The following is a 13,346-nucleotide window of genomic DNA, read 5'->3' as shown; positions in this document are numbered from 1 at the left end:
ACAGGACACAAAGCAAGACTCAGCAAATTTGGGAAAACTGAAATAATACCAAGCATTTTCTTGTACCACAAGGGTTTGAAACTGGAAATCAACCTCAAAGAGAAACTTCAAAAACTTGCAAACTCATGGAGATTTATCTCTTATCATGAGATAACAGAATAAATCAAAAAGTTTCTGGAAACAAGTGAAAATGAATATACAACAGTCCAAAACCTATGGGGCACAGCAAAGGCAGTCCTGAGAGGGAAGTTCATAGCAATACAGGCCTACCTTAAAAAGATAGAAACATTTCAAATAAATGACCTAACGCTACACTTCAAGAACTGGAGAAACAACAACAAATAAATCCCAGAGCAAGTAGAAGGAAGGAAATAATCAAGATCAGAGCAGAACTGAATGGCATAGAGACAAAAAGAACAACTCAAAGGATCAACCAATCCAGGAGCTGGTTCTTTGAAAAGATAAATAAAATCAACAAGCCTTTAAGAAGACTCATCAACAAAAAAAGGGAGAGGACCCAAAAAAATAATATCAGAAATGAAAGAGGAGAAATAACAACTGATACCACAGAAATAAAAAAGATTGTGAGAAATTACTATGAATAATTATATGCCAAGAAATTTGAAAACCTCGATGAAATAGACAAATTTTTAGAAAAGTATAACCTTCCAATACAGAATGAAGAAGAAGCAGAAAGCCTGAACAGGCTGCTAACAGCTGGGGAAATTGAAGCAGTAATCAAGAAATTCCCGGCACACTCCCAGCCCTGTGCCTGATGGTTTCACAGGAGAATTTCACAAAACATTTAAGGAAGAGCTAACCCCTGTCCTTCTCAGACTATCCCAAAAAATCCAAGATGAGGGAAGACTTCCAGACTCTTTTTACAAGGCCAGCATCACCCTAATCCCAAAACCAGATAAAGACGCTACAAAGATAGAAAACTACAGGCCAATATCGCTGATGAACATAGATGTGAAAATACTCAACAAAATATAGGCAAACGATATCCAGTAAAACATTAAAAAGATTATCCACCATGATCAAGTGGGATTCATCCTAGAGATGCAGGGATGGTTCAATATACACAAATCAATAAACATACATTAAAAAAAGGAAAGACAAAACCACATGATCACCTCAATACATGCAGAAAAAGTATTTGATAAGGTACAGCACCCATTTATGATCAAAACACTCAGCAAAATGGGAATAAATGGGGCATTCCTCAATGTAATAAAGGCCATATATGAAAAACCTATAGCCAACATCATACTCAACGGGCAAAAACTGAAAGCTTTCCCACTAAGATTGGGAACACGACAAGGATGTCTACTTTCACCGCTTCTTTTCAACATCGTATTGGAAGTCCTAGCCACAGCAGTCAGACAAGAGAAAGAGATAAAAGGCATCCAAATAGGAAAGGAGGAAGGAAAACTATCATTGCTTGCAGATGACATGATAGTGTACATAGAGAACCCTGTAGACTCTACCAAAACACTCCTCAACCTAATCAGTGAATTCGGCAAAACAGCAGGATACAAAGTCAATATTCAGAAATCAAAGGCGTTTTTGTACACCAGCAATGAACTAGAAGAAGAAGAAATCAGAAAAAAAAATACCATTCGATATAGCAACAAGAAAAATAAAGTATCTAGGAATAAATTTAACCAAAGAGGTAAAGGACCTGTACGCAGAAAACTATACAACATTGAAGAAAGAAATTAAGGAAGACACAAAGAAATGGAAGCATACACCATGCTCATGGATTGGAAGAATTAATATCATCAAAATGTCCATACTACCCAAAGAAATTTATAGATTCAATGCAATCCCTATTAAGATACCAATGACATATTTCACAGACATAGAACAGACATTTCAAAAATTTATATGGAACCATAAACGACCCCGAATAGCCGCAGCAATTCTGAGAAAGAAAAACAAAGTAGGAGGGATCACAATACCGGACATCAAACTCTGCTACAAAGCCACTATACTCAAAATAATCTGGTACTGGCACAAGAACAGACCCATAGACCAGTGGAACAGAATAGAAAGCCCAGAAATAAGCCCAGGTCTCTACAGGCATCTAATATTTGACAAAGGGGGCAGAAGCATAAAATGGAGCAATAATAACCTCTTCAACAAATGGTGTTGGGAGATCTGGACAGCTACATGCAAAAAATTGAAATTGGATCATCAGCTGACACCATACACAAAAAGAAACTCAAAATGGATAAAAGACAAATATAAGTCGCAACACCATCAAAGTCCTAGAGGAGAACATTGGCAGGAAACTCTCAGATGTCCCACGCAGCAGTTTTTTCACCAATATGTCTCCTAAAGCAAGGGACATAAAGGAAAGAATAAACAAGCGGAACCTCATCAAAATAAGAAGCTTCTCCTTGGCTAAAGAAAACATCAGCAAAATGAAAAGGGAACCAACCATATGGGAAAATATATTTGCTAATGATACATCAGATAGAGGTTTGATCTCAAAGATATATAAAGAACTCACTCGACTCCACTCCAAGAAGACAAACGATTCAATCAAAAAATTGGCAAAGGACCTGGGCAGACGCTTTTCCAAGGAAGAGATACAGAGGGCCCAGAGACATTTGAAAGTATGCTCGGCATCACTAGCCATCAGAGAAATGCAGATCAAAACCACAATGAGGTATCATCTCACACTAGTCAGAATGGCCATCATAAACAGATCAACAAAAAATAGGTGCTGGTGAGGCTGTGGAAAAGAGAACACTAATACACTGTTGGTGGGAATGCAGACTGGTGCAGCCATTGTGGAAAGCAGTGTGGAATTTCCTCAAAAAGCTGAAAATGGAACTGCCTTTTGATCCAGTGATTCCCCTGCTGGGACTATACCCTAAGAATCCCAAAACATCAATTCAAAAGAACCTATGCACCCCAATGTTCATAGCAGCACAATTTACAATAGCCAAGTGTTGGAAGCAACCTAAATATCCATCAGTAGATGATTGAATCCAAAAATTATGGTACATTTACACAATGAAATACTTCGCAGCAGAAAAAAAGTACTACTAAACTTCGCGACAGCATGGATGGAACTCAAGAGCATTATGTTAAGCGAAATAAGCCAGGGGGTGAAAGACGAATACCATATGATCTCACCTATACGTGGAACCTAACCAACAAAACAAAGATGTGAGGAAAATAAGACCAGCAACACTGAAAGAAAAAAGAAACCAACAGAGGCAAGAGGGAAGGAGGGAGAGGTGGGCGGGGAAAAGGAAGGGAAAGGTCAAGTCAAGGATCATATAGCAAGGACTCATGGACAAAGCCAAAGTGGGGAAGGATTAAGGGAGGGAGGTGTGAAGGGGCAGGCGAAAGTGGTGGGGGGATAGGTGTAGGCAAATGTATTTGAAAAAATAATTAATTAATTTTACTAAAATGGGCCAAGGACCTAAATAGATACTTCTCCAAAGAAAACATACAGATGGCCAATAAACATATGAAAAAATGCTCAACATCACTAATCATCAGAGAAATGCAAATAAAAACCACAATTAACACCTCACACCTGTCAGAATGGCTAGCATCAATAAATGGACAAGTGCTGTAAGGATGTCGAGAAAACGGAGCCCTTGGGCACGGTTGGTGGGAATGCAGACTGGTGCAGCCACTGTGGAAAACAATAGAGAGTTTCCTCAAAAAACAAAAACAAAAATAAACTGTCTTTTGACCCAGAGAACCCACTTTAGGAATATATCCAAAAATATATGAAATACCAATTCAAAAGAATACATGCACCCCTATGTTCATAGTAGCATTATTTACAATAGCCAAGATTTGGAAGGAGCTCAAGTGCCCATCAGTAGATAAGTGGATTAAAAAGCTGTGGTACATTTTCACAATAGAGTACAAGGCAGGTGTAAAGAAAGGAAGGATAAAAGGTAGTAAGTAAGGAAGAAAAGAAGGAAGGGAGGGAGAAAGAAAGAGGAGAGAAAGAAAGAGGAGAGAAAGAAAGAAAGAAAGAAAGAAAGAAAGAAAGAAAGAAAGAAAGAAAGAAAGAAAGAAAGAAAGAAAGAAAGAAAGAAAGAAAGAAAGAAAGAAAGAAAGAAAGAAAGAAAGAAAGAAAGGAAGGAGGAAGGAAGGAAGGAAGGAAGGAAGGAAGGAAGGAAGGAAGGAAGGAAGGAAGGAAGGAAGGAAGGAGAAAAGAAAAAGGAAGGAAGGAGAAAGAAAGAGGAAGGAAGGGAGGGAGGGAGGCAGAGAGGAAGGGAGGGAGGGAGGGAGGGAAGGAGGGAGGATCCTACCTTTTGGGACAGCATAGATGGGCCTGGAAATTATTATACTAAGTGAAATAAGCCAGTCAGAGAAAGACTGGCAGTTCTGAGAAGGAAATGACCTAAGGAGATTTTCATTTTGACTTCAGCTGAAAGAAGAGTTGGCAGATAGCTCGGGGAGTCAGATAATTTGTAACACAGTTCAACTCTGGCCTCTAATTGAGAATCCCCTCTTCTTATGAAAGTTTCCTTGGATATTCAAAGAAAACAAAGCTCACATCATCTCTTCTCACTCCCTATGTATGGAGAATCCCAATGATCCCCAATCAGATTCATACTGACCAACTTGATCAGACACTAAACAATGACCATGGACTGAGCACTGTGCCAGGTACTCTCCCTGCACTTCATCACTTACTTCTCAACCTGATAGAGAAGCACTTGCATCCAGAGGCAGTGTGGTTCAGTGGCTCAGGAGAAGGACTCCAACCAACAGGATGTGAATCCCAATTATGTAACCTTATAAAAGGTACTCAACCATCCTGAGCCTCAGCATTTAATCAGTAACATAAAAGTAATATATGTCTCATGGGGTGTAAGGTTTCATGGGGTTATTAGGTGGAAGAGAACAAGAATAGTGACTAATACATTGTAAGTACTTGAAAGTACTTGATAAATAGTTATTAGTGTTCCCACACCTACCTGGTGACAGAGTATATAGAATAGGCATATATAGTTTTGTTTTGTTTTGTTTTGCCCAGCACGCATATTCCCATCTTCTGAAAACAATACCCCAATTATATTTTGAAGTTCCTCCTCCATTCATTGCATACAGTCTTGGATAGGTGATCCATTAAATTATTCCAAAATATATGAATGGCCAAAGGAATGCCAAACAGACATTCTTTCCTGGAATTTGAATTTTAAAGATAGTGACAAACCGTGACCAATGTGGCTCAGTTGGTTGGAGTGTTATCCCATACACCAAAATTTGGGGGGTTTGATTCCCAGTCAGGGCACACACTTAGGTCGTGGGTTCAAATCCCAGTCAGGGTGTGTGCAAGAGGCAACTGATCAATGTTTTTCTCAGATTAATCTCTCTCTTTCTCTCTCTCTCCCCACTTTCCTCTCTCTCTAAAATCAATAAACATGTTTTTAAAAACCTTTAATTAAAAAAAAAAAAGATAGTGAGGAAAATGAAGATGGTAGAGGAGTGAATGGAAGTCACCCTGACCTCCTCCCAGGATCAACCTGGAATTACAACTAAATTGTGGAGAAATCACCTAGAACAAACAATTGAACAATAGCTAGACAGGAGCCTCATAACCTTGGACAGACAGAAAAATCAGCTTTAGCACAACCTAACTGATAAGGAGTGTGGTAAATCCTCAAGAAGGTGGGCACAGCACCCATGGGCAGCAGCACCAGAAAGATATTGAACAGCCAGGTGGATCCCCTTCAGAGAGCGGGGTCTAAACCATAAGTGGGGATCTCCAGCATAGAGTACCAGAGCCCAAAAAGTAGACAGATAACAGCCAGCTGTGAAAAGTGGCAGGGTTGCTCTCTGCCATAGATAGGCGGCTGGAGACACAAAGAGCCTTTTAAAGTGCCACAGCATGCATTTTTATTTGCAGCCACTTACCCTGGTCTCCAGAAGAGGCAGAATCAGGATGGGCTGGAGATATCTGGGGAGAGACTGGGGAGGAAGGCTCTGGGGGAGAGAACATAGTCGCTGGTGATATCCTGGCGCTGACTCCTCCCCCATACAGCAGCACCCATCTGGCTCAGGCAGATCATTCCCTTGAGCGGCAGCAGCATGAGAGGACACAATAAGCCCACCCACAGGAGGGACTCTACACAGCTCTGTGGTGTCTAAGCCTGTCTGCTGAGTGCAGAGTGACTAGATTAACAACTAAAGAAGACAGCCACAGACAGTAGAATTCTGGAAGTTTCTAACAGACTGCCTAAGGTCAGATGGGGTCAACATGTGACATCATCAGAGGTAGATCCAGGAAGAAAAAATAGCAGTTTCCTACCATAGAAGTTCACACCACAAAGTCAGGAAATCAAGGCAGATCAATTTCAGAACCAGAAGCAAAAAAGAAAATTCTCACAAATAATGGAAAGAAAAGAAACAACTCCCAGTCAAAGGGAAAGAAAGAGTCCCTACAAGGAGAACTACATGAAATAGAGGCACGTAAACTATCAGATACTCAGTTCCAAGCAATGGTTCTAAGGAAGCTCAACAAGCTCAGTGAGTTCAGACAGAATTACAAAATCTACAGGGAAACTACAAGGAACCTACTGCAAACTATATCAGCATAAAAGTGGGCATAGACACTATCAATAAGAGACATGAGGAAATGAAGAATACAATTTCTGAGTTGATAAACACAGTAGAAAGAATCAAAAGCAGGCTACATGAAGCTGAGGATTGAATCAGTGAGCTGGAAGATATGGTAGAAAAAGCTCCCAGAAAGAGTAAGAAAATGAAAAAAGACAAAAAAGAATGAAGAGGCATTGAAGGAAATGCAACACAATGTGAAACAATAATATCTGCATAATAGGGATACCAGGAGAAGAGGATGAGGAAGGGATAGAGAACCTGTTTGAAAAAGTAATGATGGAAAATTTCCCTAATTGGAGAAGAGAAAAAGCCACACAAGTCCAGGAAGCACAGAGGGCCCCATTCAAGAGGAACCCAGTGAGGCCCACTCCAAGACACATCATCATTATAAAATGGCAAATATCAAAGACAAACAGAATCCTAAAGGCAGCAAGGGAGAAACAGGTAGTAACATATAAGGGAGCCCCGATACAGCTAGCATCTGACTTCTCAATGGAAATAGTGCAAGCCAGAAGGAAATGTCAAGAAACATTCCAAGTCATGAAAAGCAAAGGACTGCAACCAAGACTGCGCTACCCAACAAGGCCCTCAATTAAAATGGAAGGTGAAATAAGGAGTTTCCCAAACAAAAGAAGGCTAAAAGAATACACCTCCACCAAACCAGAACTGCAAAATATGCTAAAAGGACTGCTTTAAGAAAATGAAGAGTCTATGAACACCCAGTTCCTTTCACAGTTGCCAATACTTGATATTACCAATATTTTTAATACTTATTAATCTGATTGTGACAATGATGTGTTATTTTAATTGTTACTTTATTATTTGTTGAACCTAATGTGTTTCTGTATTTTCTTACCTATTTCTATTATTTTCAAAAAGCTTTCAATGAATTTTTGGTATTCTTTATCCGTTTTTTGATTAAATGTTTGTAGAATTTCCCCCTCCCCCCCAAAAAAACCATTAACCCTTTTTTAGATATGTTGCAAATCCTTTCCTATTCTATTATTTGTTAGTATATATATATATATATAACCGTACAGTCTTAAATGTTTACTATAGTCATATTGTCAATATTTTACTTTATAGCTTCTGGGTTTGAATATGTTACTTTAGGATAAGAAAAATATCACTTTGTATTTTCTCCTAAAACTGCTTACATTCTACATACTGATCTTTAACTCACCTGAACATTTCTTGTATAATGTGTGAAATAGAGCTCTATATTTGTTTTATTTCAAGCAATAGTGGTCCATGCACCTTATTCGTTGAATAAGCCTTATTTTCCCAATTGATTTGAAATATCCATTGAATCATATATTACATTGTTAGACACATATATACATTTGTTTCTAGAATGCTCATTTTATTTCATTGATCTATTTGATTATTTCTGTGCTGTTGTCATGTTGTTTTAATTGCTGTGACTTTATAATGAATTTAAATTTTTCAATATTTTATCATGGATTTTGACATTTAAAAAAATAAATAAATAGTCCCCGCAAGGGACTATACCCTAAGAATCCCAAAACATCAATTCAAAAGAACCTATGCACCCCAATGTTCATAGCAGCACAATTTACAATAGCCAAGTGTTGGAAGCAACCTAAATGCCCATCAGTAGATGATTGGATCAAAAAGTTACGGTACATATACACAATGGAATACTACGCAGCATAAAGAAAAAAAGAACTACTAAACTTTGCGACAGCATGGATGGAACTCGAGAGCATTATGCTAAGTGAAATAAGCCAGGGGGCGAGAGACAAATACCATATGATCTCACCTATAAGTGGAACCTAACTAACAATACAAAGATGCAAGGAAAATAAGACCAGCAACACTGAAAGGAAAAGAAACCAACAGAGACAAGAGGGAAGGGGGGGGGGCGGGGACAGGGAAGGGAAGGGGAAAGTCAAGGAACATATAGCAAGGACTCATGGACAAAACCAAAGGAGAAGAGCTGAGGGAGTGAAGGAGGGAGGGGGCAAGGGAAAGTGGTGGGAGGTAGGCAGAGACAAATGTATTTGATAAAATAAATTAAAATAAAATTTTTAAAAAAAGAAATTCAAATATAAAAAAATAAATAAAATAAATAAAATCACAATTTAAATAAGAAAGAAAGGAAGGAACTCCTACCTTTTACACAATATGGACTGAACTGGAGAATATTATGGTAAGTGAAATAAGCCAGTTGGAGAAAAAGGAAAACCATATGATCTCACCTATAAGTGGAATCTATTCTACAAAATAAATGAATGAACAAAATAAACCACGGGCATGGGAACATGGGGTAGACTGAAAGTGACCAGAGGGGATGGAGAAGGAGGGCAATGATGGAAAGAAGGGAAAGGGACTAGAGAAAGAACATGTATGAATGACCCATGAACATGGACAACAATGTGGGAATTTACTGTGGGAGCAGGGGGTAGATGGGTGGGGGAGCAAAGGGGAAAAAAATGAGACAATTGTAATAGAATAAACATGATTATTTAAAAAATAAATTTTAAAAAAGATCGTAGCAAATAATTGAACATGATTTGAAATATAGGAATTAGATCCAGGAACAGCATGAACCAGGATCTCCATTAGTTCCTGCTGCCCAGATCCCCAGGTCTATTCTGGTCACTTCCCTCCACCCCATGAACCCCCTCCCAGCTCCCTATGTGCATATTCCAGAGGTAATTTCTGTGCCTTGCAATGAAAGGACTCTAAGACATCCTTCAAAAAATCTTCTTCCTTCAGAATAGCCCTCTGTCCCTAATACATAACAATGACAGAAAAAAATATAAAAGAGGAACACTCTAAGATATAGTCAGCCCAAAAAAGAAAAAAAAAGATAAATATGTTTGGAGCAAGAAAGAGGATAACAATACAGCATTGTAGATGGCACAGAAGCCACAAGCCTGCTGAGCACTGTAGCCCAAAACAGGCAATATTCCTGGAAGCCTGGCTTTTTAACAAGAGGACTAAAAATTTCCCATGCGAGATAGAAGAAGGGCTTCCGTTTCTTTGCTTTGAGTTGAGTGTTGGGATTTGAATTCCCTGGTAGGGAAATAAGGCTGAAATAAACTCTGACCCACTGCCTGAAGCACCAGTTTACTTGAGGCTCTGGATCCCAAAAGAATTCATCAAGGCTATCTTCTGGCTTCATGTTTAAGCCTAGGACTTCTCTATTACCAAATAATAGGATGTGTAAAACACCACTAAATTGCTTAGTCCTAGGTGGAAGTAGGCTTAGAGAAAGACAACTGTTTAATGAAAATTGGCGGACAAGGCAGAAAAGAAGAATGAGAAAAAAAAAAAGAACAAAACAAAAGCCCTAAAATATCCTACTCAAAATAAACCAGCAAATTAACATTGCAAAAAATAAGATCCCATAAAAGAAAAACTGAAGGAATTTGTCACCACCAAACCAGTATTACAAGAAATGTTAAAGGGACTTCTTTAAGGAGAAGAAAAATATGAATAATAAAATGTAAATAACTATGTACCTATCAAAAATCACTTTAAGACTTCTGCCAAGATGGAAGCATAGGTAGATACAATTTGCCTCCTTGCACAACCAAAAGAATGACAACAAATTTAAAAACAAGAAACAACCAGAACTGCCAGAAAATCGAACTATATGGAAGTCCAACAACCAAGGAGTTAAAGAAACATTCATCCAGACTGGTAAGAGGGGCGGAGACAGGCAGCCAGGGTGGAGAGGACAGTGGCAAGGTGGGGGCTAAAGTACCGGGCAGGTAAGGCAGCAGCTGAGGGACCAGGCAGTCCCACAATTACATGTGGATAAACCAGGAGGAATAACTGGGGAGCAAGACAAACCACGCAACCCACGGATCCTGCACTAGAAAATAAAGCTTCAAAACCTCTGGCTGCAAAATCCTGCAGGCATTGCAGTGGCAGGAGAAACTCCCAGCCTCACAGATTTTCTTGGAGTGACCCAAAGGGTCCCAGAAATATACAAACCCACCTACTTGGGAATCAGCACTAGAAAGGCCAAATTTGCTTGTGGGTAGCAGGGGAAGTAACTAAAAGTAGGGCGAGAGCTGACCAAGTGGCATAGTTCCCTCTCTGACCACTTCCCCACATACAGTGCCACACCACAGCAACATGGGCTCTGTAATGAATAACAGGAGCACCAAGGCAAAGAAACATGGCCCAAATGAGAGAACAGATCAAAGTTCCAGAAAAAATATAACTAAGCAATGAAGAGATAACCAACCTATCAGATACACAGTTCAAAACACTGGTCAATCAGGATGATCACAGAAATGATTGAGTATGAATGGACAATAAAGGTAAAAGTGAAGACTATGCAAATTGAAATAAAGAAAAATACACAGGGAACCAACAGTGAAGGAAAGGAAACCAGGACTCAAATCAACGATTTGGAACAGAAGAAAGAAAGAAACATTCAACTGGAACAGAATGAAGAAACAAGAATTCAAAAAAATGAGGAGAGGCTTAGGACCCTCCAGGACAACTTTGAATGTTCCAACATATGAATCATAAGGGTGCAGGAGGGAAAAGAGGAAGAGGAAGAAATTGAAAACTTATTTGAAAAAATAATGAAAGAGATCTTCCCCAATCTGAAGGAAACAGACTTCCAGGAAGTTCAGGAAGCTGAGTCCCAAAGAAATTGGACCCAAGGAGGAACACGCCAAGACGCATTGTAGTTACATTACCCAGGATGAAAGATAAGGAGGGAATCTTAAAAGCAGCAAGAGAAAAGGAGCCAGTTACCTACAAAGCAGTTCCCATAAGACTATCAGCTGATTTCTCAAAAGAAACCTTGCAGGCAAGAAGGGGCTGGAAAGAAGTATCCAGAGTCTCAACAGGCAAGGACCTACATCCAAGGTTATTCTGTCTAGCAAAGCTATCATTTAGAATGGAAGGGCAGATAACATGCTTTCCCAGATAAGTAAAGTTAAAGGAGTTCATCATCACCAAGCCCTTATTATACGAAATATTAGAGGGACTTGTCTAAGAAAAAGAAGATCAAAATTATGAACAGTAAAATGACAACAAATGTACAACTATCAACAACTGAACCGAAAAAAATGAAAACAAACTAAGCAAACAACTAGAACAGGAACAGAATCACAGAAATGGAGATCACATGGAGGGTTATCAGTGGGTAGGGGGAGGGAGGAGAAGAGGGTAAAAGGTATAAGGAATAAGAAGCATAATTGGTAGGTACAAAATAGACAGGGGGAGGTTAAAAATAGTATAGGAAATGGAGAAAGCAAAGAACTTACATATTTGACCCATGGGCAGGAACTAAGGGAGGGGAATGCTGGCAGGAGGTGTGGTACAGGGCAGAGGGGAATAAAGGGGAGGAAAAAAATGCAACAACTATAACAGCATAATCAAAAAAATATAAGTAAAAGAAAAGAAAAATTTATCCTAAGGCAAGCTAAAAAGAATAAAATGGCTTTCTCCCCTGCCCCTTCAAGAAAGAAAAAAATAATACAATAGAGATTAAATTTTTAAAAAATCACTTTAAATGTCAATGGATTAACTATTGCAATCAAAAGATATAGGGTAGCTAAATAATAAGAAAACAAGACTTATACACATGCTGCCTACAAGAGACCTACTTCAAACTGAAAGACACACACAGACTATAAGTAAAGAGGTGGAAAAATATATTTGATGCAAATAAAAATGAAAAAAGCAGCTGAGGTAGCAATAATTATATCACACAAAATACTTGAAAAGTTATAAGAGGAGACAAAGACATTTCATACAATAGCCAAGATATGGAAGCAACTTGAGTGCCCATCAATTGACAATTAGATTAAAAAAAAAAAAAAAGCTATGTACATGTATATTACAATGGAATATTACCTGGCTATGAAAAAAGAATGAAATCTTACCATTTGCAACAAACAACAAGGATGAACCTACAGGGTATTATGGTAAGTGAAATGTCAGACAGAGAAGTACAAATACCATGTGATTTCATTCATGTGGAATCTAAAAAACAAAATAAGTGAATAATCCAAACAGAAACAAGCTTATAGATAACAGAGAACAAACTGATGATTGCCAAAAGGGAGAGAGGTTGAAAGGATGGGTGGAAAAGGTAAGGGGATTAAGAACTACAACTTGGCAGTTATAAAATAGTCATGGGAATGTAAAGTACAGCATAGGGAATAGAGTCAATATGGCAATAACTATGTAGCAGGATGGTACTAAACTTATATGGGGAATCACTTTATAAGTTATATAAATGTTTAACCATCATGCTAGACACCTAAAACAAATATAATGTTGAATGTCAACTGTAACTGAAAAATTAAATATAAAAAAACTTTTAAAAATTGTTTAGCTCTCTTTCCAGCCCAGCATAATGGCTCCTGCCAAGAAGGGTGGTGAGAGGAAGAAGGGCCATTGTGCCATCAATGAGGTAGTGACTGCAGAACACACCATCAACATTCACAAGCACATCCATGGACTGGGTTTCAAGAAGTGTGCTCCTCAGGCATTCAAAGAGATCCAGAAATTTGCCATTAAGGAGATGGGAACTCCAGATGTGACCGTTGAGTTCAAGCTCAACAAAGCTGTCTTGGCCAAAGGAGTAAATAATGTCCCATACCATATCCGGGTGTGGTTGCTCAAAAAAAATGTAATAAGGATAAAGATTCACCAAACAAGTTCTATACATTGGTCACCTATGTACCAGTCACCACTTTAAAAACTTACAAACAGTTCATGTGGACCAGAACTAG

The 13,346-nt window shown here is 38.6% G+C and overlaps 1 pseudogene; it reads left to right on the top strand.

Moving 5' to 3' along the window:
- Positions 1-12,967: 12,967 nt before the first annotated feature.
- Positions 12,968-13,346, top strand: LOC129069659 (60S ribosomal protein L31-like; annotated as a pseudogene).

The sequence above is a fragment of the Pteronotus mesoamericanus genome, unplaced genomic scaffold (assembly GCF_021234165.1).
Source record: "Pteronotus mesoamericanus isolate MK-2021 breed Mesoamerican mustached bat unplaced genomic scaffold, CSHL_Meso_final contig_230, whole genome shotgun sequence".
NCBI lineage: Eukaryota > Metazoa > Chordata > Mammalia > Chiroptera > Mormoopidae > Pteronotus > Pteronotus mesoamericanus.
The sequence above is the reverse complement of the archived record's forward strand: the minus strand, read 5'-3'. Positions and strand labels throughout refer to the sequence as shown.